This window comes from Arachis ipaensis, chromosome B07, assembly GCF_000816755.2.
Source record: "Arachis ipaensis cultivar K30076 chromosome B07, Araip1.1, whole genome shotgun sequence".
In the NCBI taxonomy this organism is placed as follows: Eukaryota; Viridiplantae; Streptophyta; class Magnoliopsida; order Fabales; family Fabaceae; genus Arachis; species Arachis ipaensis.
In genome coordinates this window covers 50838230-50847285 of record NC_029791.2, presented here as the reverse complement: position 1 = coordinate 50847285, position 9056 = coordinate 50838230, and positions in this window count along the sequence as shown.

Sequence of the window (9056 nt, the reverse complement as noted above, 5' to 3'; positions counted from 1 at the left end):
GATTATTAATATTTGGATTATTGACAAGGATAGTGATCTCATTTACCTAAGTCTTAGCCAAGAGTGTTTTATCTTGCTTCCTTAATTTCTTGTTCGATTTACTTTCCTTGCCATTTACTTTATTGCCCATTTCATCAACCAAACCCCTTTTACTCCTCATAGCTAATAATTGACCACTTCATTGCTATCCTCGTGAGACGACTCAGAGTCTAAATACTTCGGTTAATTCTTATTTGGGGTTTGTACATGTGACAACTCAACATTTTTTTAATGCGAGAGTTGTTTGTTGGTTTGGAGCTATGCTTACAACGAAGTAATTCTTTTCTATAAGAAGAAAATCTAGACCATCGAGCAAACGTCATCTATCATATAACCGACAGATAAGACTCATCAGCCATAGGGTAGGCATACATCATATGCATATGTGTCTTTTGTTTGATTGTGCATTAATTAGGCTTGCCTATGTGATTACTATGCTTACTTGCTATATTTGCTACCTACTGTTTTTGTATCCTACTTGTGTTTGCTTTGTCTGTATTGCCTGTCTGTGCACCAGAGTTTTAGAGGATTGGAGGAAGGAGGAAGTTAGGGCCTAAGTTAGAAAGGAATTAGAAATAAGAACCTTAGATAGCCTACCATGTTTAAGGTTTTCCATTTATAAACTTTAAGATTTAAATCTGAGTGTCGAAGTTATAGGATCGCCTCTGGCTTTCCCAGGACCTTATATATTATGTATGTGGGCACCATTACCATGCTGAGAACCTCCGGTTTTCATTCCACATCTATGTTTTTGTTTTCAGATGCAGGTCGAGATGTGCCTCGGTAAGCATCTCGAGTCTTCTTTGGCAAGCGAAGTTGGAAAGTTATATTTTGGAATTATCTGTTATGTATTTTCTGTTTATAGATTCTCCTATGTGTATATATAAATAAATGATGTAAACACCTCTTAGAGGCTTTTTGGAGAACTAGGTGTTTTCTTTGTGCATGTTGGGTTATCTTGGGATATATACTTATGCTTATATATGTATTTATACTCCAGCCAGACTTAGCTTCACAGGTTACATTCGGAGCTTGATATTCTGTATTTTGGTATTCAAATCTTTGTATATACTCATGTCTTACCCTTATATTTTCTCCAATTTCACGTTTACAGTGTAATGCGCTTTTCTTTTCGCGATTTTGCTTAAACCTTTCTTCAAGGCTCCTAGTTACAAATTTCTTCAACTATATCTACATATATATTTTATTCTTAGAGGTTATAATACCTCACCACCTCTATTTTATAACTTAAGTGTAAGGCTCTATGTGGTAGGGTGTTACATTACGGTATCAGAGCAGTTCGTTCTTGTAGAGCCTGAAGGACGAACTGACTATGCTTCTGGACATACTCTAGGTTTTTTTACATGCTAAACTAGGTTATCTAACTGATAAATATGGTATGAATGTTCATGAGCATGCATTTGGGACTTTGAAGCACTAGACTTGTGATATTGAGACTAATCACATTGATATCACTTGTTTGGTGTGAACAGAAACCAGATGGCGACTCGTGGATGCGGTCGCAGGCAAGGCAGAGGTAGAATAGGTACTGCGGATCTTGAAACAACGAGAAATGACGCTGTGAACTTTATGGCTGCCTTGAAAAATATGGCTGTGGCTATGCAGGCGACAGCTGAAGCGCTAGGGAATCAAGCTGGAAATGGGAACGGCGCTAATGGGGATAACAGGCCAATGACGGTTGCAACTTTTCTGAAGATACATCCACCGATCTTCGGAGGAACCACGAACCTCACTGAGGCCGACAACTGGTTTCAAGCAATCGAGCAAGCTTTACAAGCACAACAAGTCCTTGAAGATCAACATGTTGAGTTTGCAACTTATCAGTTAGTGGGTGAAGCCCCCTATTGGTGGCAAGGGACGCAATGCCTTTTGCAACAGGGTGATACTGCTATACCCTAGGATGCATTCTGAACTGAGTTTTACAAGAAATATTCCTCAACTCGGTCAGAACAGCTAAGGAGCTTGAATTGCTGCAATTCAAACAGGGTCAGATGTCGGTCGCTGAATACACGAACAAGTTTGAGGAATTGTGCCGATTCTCTAGGATTTGTCAGGAAACTCCAGGAGACTTTAAGGAGTGGAAGTGCATCAAATATGAAGGAGGACTTCGAAGTGATATATTGAGTTCTGTGGGCCCGATGGAAATCAAAGTTTTCTCAGGCTTGGTAAACAAGAGCAGGGTCATGGAAGAATGTTTAAAGAAGGCTACTGTGGCAGGGGTTGAAAGCCAAGAGTTCCGCCGAAGGGACCACAACCAGAATTTTGCACCGAGGGGCCAAGAGTTCAAGAGGAGTGGTAGTGTCCAGGGGATTGATAAAGGGAAGCAAGTGACGCCTTACCCAGAGGATGTGAGGTGCCAAAGGTGCAAAAGTTTTCATCCAAATAGGCCATGCTGAAAGGGTTTAAGTCTGTGTTATAGGTGCGGGGCACCGGGTCATATCTCCAGAAATTACTCTCGTAGAAAGGCTCAGGACGCTGATCAATCGTGACCACAAGGTGGGAGTAATACTGAAAAATGTTAATAGAATTCTAATTGCATTATATAATATTGGGAATGCCGTGTTTAGACATAGTGTATAACGTATGTGAAGATTTAGAGCTGAAAGTGTTAAGACTTAGTTGTGATTCTAGCGTGCTTATACCAACTTCTCAACTTATAATACTTAGACTCGAGGTTCCTTCTTGCTTACCACTGATAGGATTGGACTGGTTATCAATGCACCGCTTGTTGCTGAATTGCTTTGAATATACAATTCGATTTATGTCCGAAGGGTCTGAAAAAGCTGATGGTCGCGAGGGGTAGTATTTGAATTCTATGATGGTGAGCTATAATGGAGAGAGATTGATTGAGCTCTGAGTATCCATGGACCTTCGTGATCCGATTGATTCTTTTTCCCTTATAACTTGCTCGAGGTTTTGTTTCAGATTCTTTGTTTGTTAAAGATTTAATTGTCTCTCTAATTCTATTTCTTACTCGCACATAATCATGCATGAACTTTGTACTCTCCAAGGCGAGCCTAATTTTGTTTTGATACAACCAAGCAATTCTTGAATCTTTGAAAACTAGCAGTCGAATTGCTTTTCTTTGTGAACTTGTATTTCTTCAAAAATTGATGGAGACTTAATTCAATATGCCTTGCTTCTTTCTAATCAAAGTGTTTAATTTGGCTTCCCTCCGTGAGATACATCTTAATTCTTATCCTGTATATTTCATAAAATTTTCTACAACTTTATTTAATCAGAACACAAGACATCCTTCTAATTTCTTGCGAACACCGTTTGGGTTGTTCGTTTGTCCTTTGAGCTTAGAATCTTTTTGAAAATCAACTCGAGCTTGATTTTGTATCATGCACAATTCTTAGATATAACCCTCGGAGCATTAGTTCCTTAGAACATGATTGGTGGACGCAGAAGATGAAGCCTGAGCATGTGCAGGATCATGGGGAGTTGTGATGTTTAATTTCCGTAGATTGAACCGTAAGTATACACCATTTGTATGGATGCCTAAATGCGAATGAAGCTTTCGAACCTTGAAAGAAATAAATTAACTACAATGTCAGTACTCGTGATTACCTAAACCTGACGAACCATTTAAGCTAAGGCTTACTACGATACATTACCAAAGGGCTTAGGAGACGTGTTGATGCAATATTATGATCTATTGGTGGATGCCCTGAGCAAGAAGTCTCTGAGTATTGTTTGGAGGACAATTAAGGAGAATAAACCGTTTAATAAGTTTGGAATATTAGGTTGGAAGATGAGAAAGTGGATGGAGGTGTCAGACTGGATCAACTGCAAATGTTAAACAATTGTGAGGCTAGAAATTCAGAGAGCGCAGTAAGAGGATAAGAAGCTACCAAGAATATCGAATCTTGTTGAACAAGGGAATCAAGAAGATATCAATGGAAAATATGAATGGAATTTAAATGTATAAGAAAAGACTTAGTGTGCCGAATCTCGAAAGTAGACACGTAAACTATTGTCCAAAGCACACATGAGCGAACCTTTGATTCACCTTAAAGTTACTAAAATATATCACGAAAGATAAAGTAGTAGTGCATATAACTCAGCGTTTAACTGGTTATAGAGAAGACTATTTCTTGGAAGCTCAGGCGTCCTAGGTCCCAAATCGAAAGCCAAGACAACAGAGAAAAACCAAGCAAATTCAAGTTGAGATTTTGACTGAGCAAAGCAGATAGGAAAGTTATGCGGACCGGGAGAGAAACCCTAGATAGTTTAAAGAAAGAAGTTACACATTCTTTGAGATTGCTTCAATAGACTAGAATTGAGGGGCAATCAAGATTAAGGGGATGAAATCGAGGTGTATCGAGCCGTTTGAAGTATTAAGACGGATTGGTGGCCGGAAATGTATCAAATAGTTTTACTACCATATCAATTAAATTAGAAGAAGATTTAACACTTCAAGTACTTTTGGTTAGAATGAACAATACCAGTGTTGAGCGACTACGCTGAAGAGTAGTACCATTAGTAAAGGATTCTTGGAGTCGAGCTGGAATCGAGGAACACACTTGAGAGCTTGAAATTCGGAATGGGAAGTGACTCCCGCACCTATTATCAGGTAACTGAATCAGAATTTTTGCGACAAAATTCTTAATTAGGTGGGTAGGATCTAAACCTCGTAAAATTAATAAATAATTATCCAATAAATTAATTATTATTCAAAGATATTAGGAAATTAAATTTTATAGTTTAGAGAAGTAGAAATATTAAAAATACAAATTTTCACACTAATTTTAAAGATTTTGGCCCAAAACCGGGCCAACAGGGCGAACTGGTTGAACTAGGCCTAAATCAGCCAAGTCCCAACCTATATAAGCTTCCAACCGAAGCTTTCTCCTTCATTTTTCACTTCGATACGCTGAAAGAAGAGAAGAGAAAGAGCATAACTGAAACCCTTAACGTCTCTGAAATTCCATTGTCCGTAACTTTCAATCCGGAGCTCCGATTGACAAGCTGTTAGTGACAATGCGTTCATCTCAAAATTCTCTACAAAACCCATATATCAATTTCATAAGAATCTAGAATTTTTCTTACTCTGTCACTCTTCCCTAATTTCAAAATTTAAGATTTTGAGTTTGATAGATTATGTGATTTTGATGTTTTAAGCTTGAGTTAGCTTGAGGAAACTATTAGGTTTTGTTCATTTGAGCTGTGGGTAAGGTAAGGAACTCTTATTTCTTTGGTGAAATTCAAATTTAGTGAATTCTATATCGATTATAGTGATATTGTATGAATTAGATTGTGTTCTTATTGATTTAGAGTTCAATTGGGCGGTTTGGAATAAAATTCGGGTGATTAAGCTTGAGGAATTGATGTTTGGATGTTTAGAGCTTGTGAAATGAGAGGTTTTTGAGGTGTTTCAAGTTTAGGGAGGAATCGGCCAAGGTATGGTTTTGTTTTCTCGTAGATAATATATAATATTTTGTGAAAACATAGGCTAACTGACCATAGGATGTTGGAAATGTGGGAATATGTTAATGCTAGTAACCTTGATGGAAATGTGAAATTATATTGTGAACGAGTTGATGAATGATGATTTTGTTGAATTAGTTGTAGAAACTGTATTAATTAAAGTTGTTGATGGGAGTTGATGAATGATTATTGATGAATGTGAGTATTGATAATGAAAGATTCAGAATTGGTTGAGTTATGTTTGTGTGTATATATATATATGTGTGTGTGTGTGTGTGTGTGTGTGTGTGTGTGTGTGTGTGTGTGTGTTTGTTGAATAATGAATGAATTGAGAGTTAGAAATGATTTTGATATTGGAATTGGTTTGGCTTATTGGAAATGATTTGAAAAGGGTTTGAAATGTGGGTTGGTTGGGACCTGAGAAGGGTGGAAAAGTCCAAATTTTAAAGGAGATGCTGCCGAAATTTTTATAAAAATTAGAGATTTACTTTGAATTATTATTTAGACAAGTATGGATAAAAGAATTATATTATTTGACTTTGATTTATAAAGAAAGGAAATGCATTATGTTTTGGAACATGATTTATTAAGAAAAGTATTTTGTTTTGAGTTTTACTTAGTTAAGAAGAGAATTATGTTTTGAGTATAAATTATTGATGAACGGAATGGGAGGTGTGATGATGATAATTATTGAATGAATTGAATGATGAAGAGGATGAATTTGATATGAAATTTTTTGTGGGGATCGTGGTTATTTACCGCCCACCAGATTTGATAAAAAATTATTTTGTGGGGATCGTGGTTATTTACCGCCCATGTGTGTGTTGTTTTCCAATTGAAAATATCTGTGGAGATCGAGGTGGTTTACCACCCACAGATGGTGGAGATCGAGGTGGTTTACCGCCCACTAGGTGAGGATCGTGGTACTATACCACTTACCAGTTTTCAAGAGGATGATGTCCGGGTTAACTACTGGACATGTCGGGTTGGCTGTATAACTGATAGATGAGACTCATCAGCCATAGGGCAGGCATACATCATATGCATATGTGTGTTTTGTTTGATTGTGCAATAATTGGGCTTGCTTATGTGATTACTATGCTTACCTGCTATATTTGCTACCTGCTGTATCTACATCCTACTTGTATTTGCTTTGTTTGTATTGCTTGTTTATGCACCAGAGTTTTGGAGGATTGGAGGAAGGCGAAAGTTAGGGCTTAAGTTAGAAAGGAATTAGAAATAAGAACCTTAGATAACCTACCATGTTTAACGTTTTCCATTTATAAACTTTAAGATTTAAATCTAAGTGTCGAAGTTCTAGGATCGCCTCTGGCTTTTCCAAGACATTATATATTATGTATGTGGACACCATTACCATGCTGAGAACCTCCGATTCTCATTCCACATCTATGTTCTTGTTTTTAGATGCAGGTCGAGATGTGTCTCGGTGAGCATCTAGAGGCTTCTCTGGCAAGCGAAATTGGGATATTATATTTTGGAATTGTCTGTTATGTATTTTCTGTTCATAGATTCTCCTATGTGTATATATAGATAAATGATGTAAAAACCTCTTAGAGGCTTTTTGGAGAACTAAGTATTTTCTTTTTGCATGTTGGGTTTATCTTGGGATATATACTTATGCTTATATATGTATTTATATTCCGGTCAGCCTTAGTTTCGCAGGTTGCATCCGAAGCTTAATATTCTGTATTTTGGTATTCAACTCTTTGTATATACTCACGTCTTACCCTTATCTTTTCTCCGATTTTACGTTTACGAGTGTAATGCGCTTTTCTTTTTACGATTTTGCTTAAACCTTTCTTCAAGGCTCCTAGTTACAAATTTCTTCAACTATATCTACATATATATTTTATTCTTAGAGGTCGTAATACCTCACCACCTCTGTTTTACGACTTAAGCGTAAGGCTCTGTATGGTAGAGTGTTACACATATCATTTTGTTTATCTTTTTTTTTTCATATCATTTGGTATCAGAATTCAAGTATTAGATTAATCTTTATTAATCTATATCTGTTCTTCTTGTATTCAAAAAATAAAAAAAGTGTACAGTATCTTTTACGTTTTTCTTTATGTTCTTGTCTTTCTTGTTTATATTTCATTATTATCTTGTCATCTTGTTAATTTTTTATATTTAAAAAAATAAAAAGACTTACAGTGCAAAAAAAAGAAATGATCTTCTTTATATTGTCTCTTTTCATATACTATTTTTTCAGCTGCAAAATTTCATGACGAATTTTTTTTGAAGATGGAGAGAATTATACGTACTTCAAATGTTCGTAATATGAAGATATCAAATATTATTTAAACGTTATTAGTTTATTTTTTTTATATATTTTGATTTTTGCTTATTTAGTTATTAGATTAGACTTTATGTTTGTGGACTTTAGGGTTTTCTTTGTTTTAACCTAATAAGAGGTTATAAATACCTCCTTAGCAATTGTAGTCGTAGCATTGAGTGATTAGCGGTGCCAAAGCACTTTTTGGCTTGTGATGAAACCATGGTGTAGACAAGTGAGGTTGAGTGAGTTCCTCTCTTGTTGCATGGGGAATTGGATAGAAGGTTGATGAGTTCATTCGATTTAATTCTCAAACTATAGTGTGAACAAGTGAAGTTGAGGAGTCCCTTTCTTGTTACATCAAAAAATTGAATAAAAAACTAGAGTGATTCTTTTTGTATCCAATTTCATTCTATTCCTTTTATTTTCTATTTCAATTTTAATGTATCTTTCTTATTCAATTTCATTTCATGTTATTTTGTTTATTTTTTTTCCGTATCAGTATCATGTCTACTTGATTCAATTCGAAGGTGATCTGAAATAAACCGGGTTAAACATATATTTTAATATTACTTATTTTATTCTAAAATATATTTTTTATTATAAAAAATGACTTCGAACTGAGTGACCGAAGTATAATATAAACCCAACTCGAAAATAATTTAGGATAAAAATGACAAATCCAAATTTGACAAAATTTATATTGGGTCCGGTTCAAGTCTTGATCATTCTACTTTTAAATTTGATGTATGTGCAAAGGTGGTTGGGACTTACTATGTAGTAGAGTTATCATTGTAGCTAATATATAATCAATATACAACAGTATTAACGAACAACAATACATAGAATCTTTTCTTAAATAAATTAATAAATATTATTATTTTTAATAACAAAACTTAAAAAAAATTATATACAAGTATTTTTTTTTTTGTTGCAGTTCGTCTAAGGAACAGATGAAGTAATCTCAATATCATGAAATTCGTGCAAAGGAGAGATGAATTAATTTCTTTAAAGTGAACTAATTTTTTTTAAAGCAGTTTGCCTATGCCAAAGATAAATTGACTTAATGTTTATACTGTTCGTCCAAGCTATGAGCGATTTGCTTTGCTTTTGCTCAGTTTGTCCATTCCAACGGTAATATAGCTCCACCAATAATAAAAATATAATCTACAAATTTTTATAAATGTGAGACAGTAATTACATTAAAAATTATATTCAATCTCACTCTATTTATCTTTTTTCATAGCCTAGTAACTTTTGTAACTTT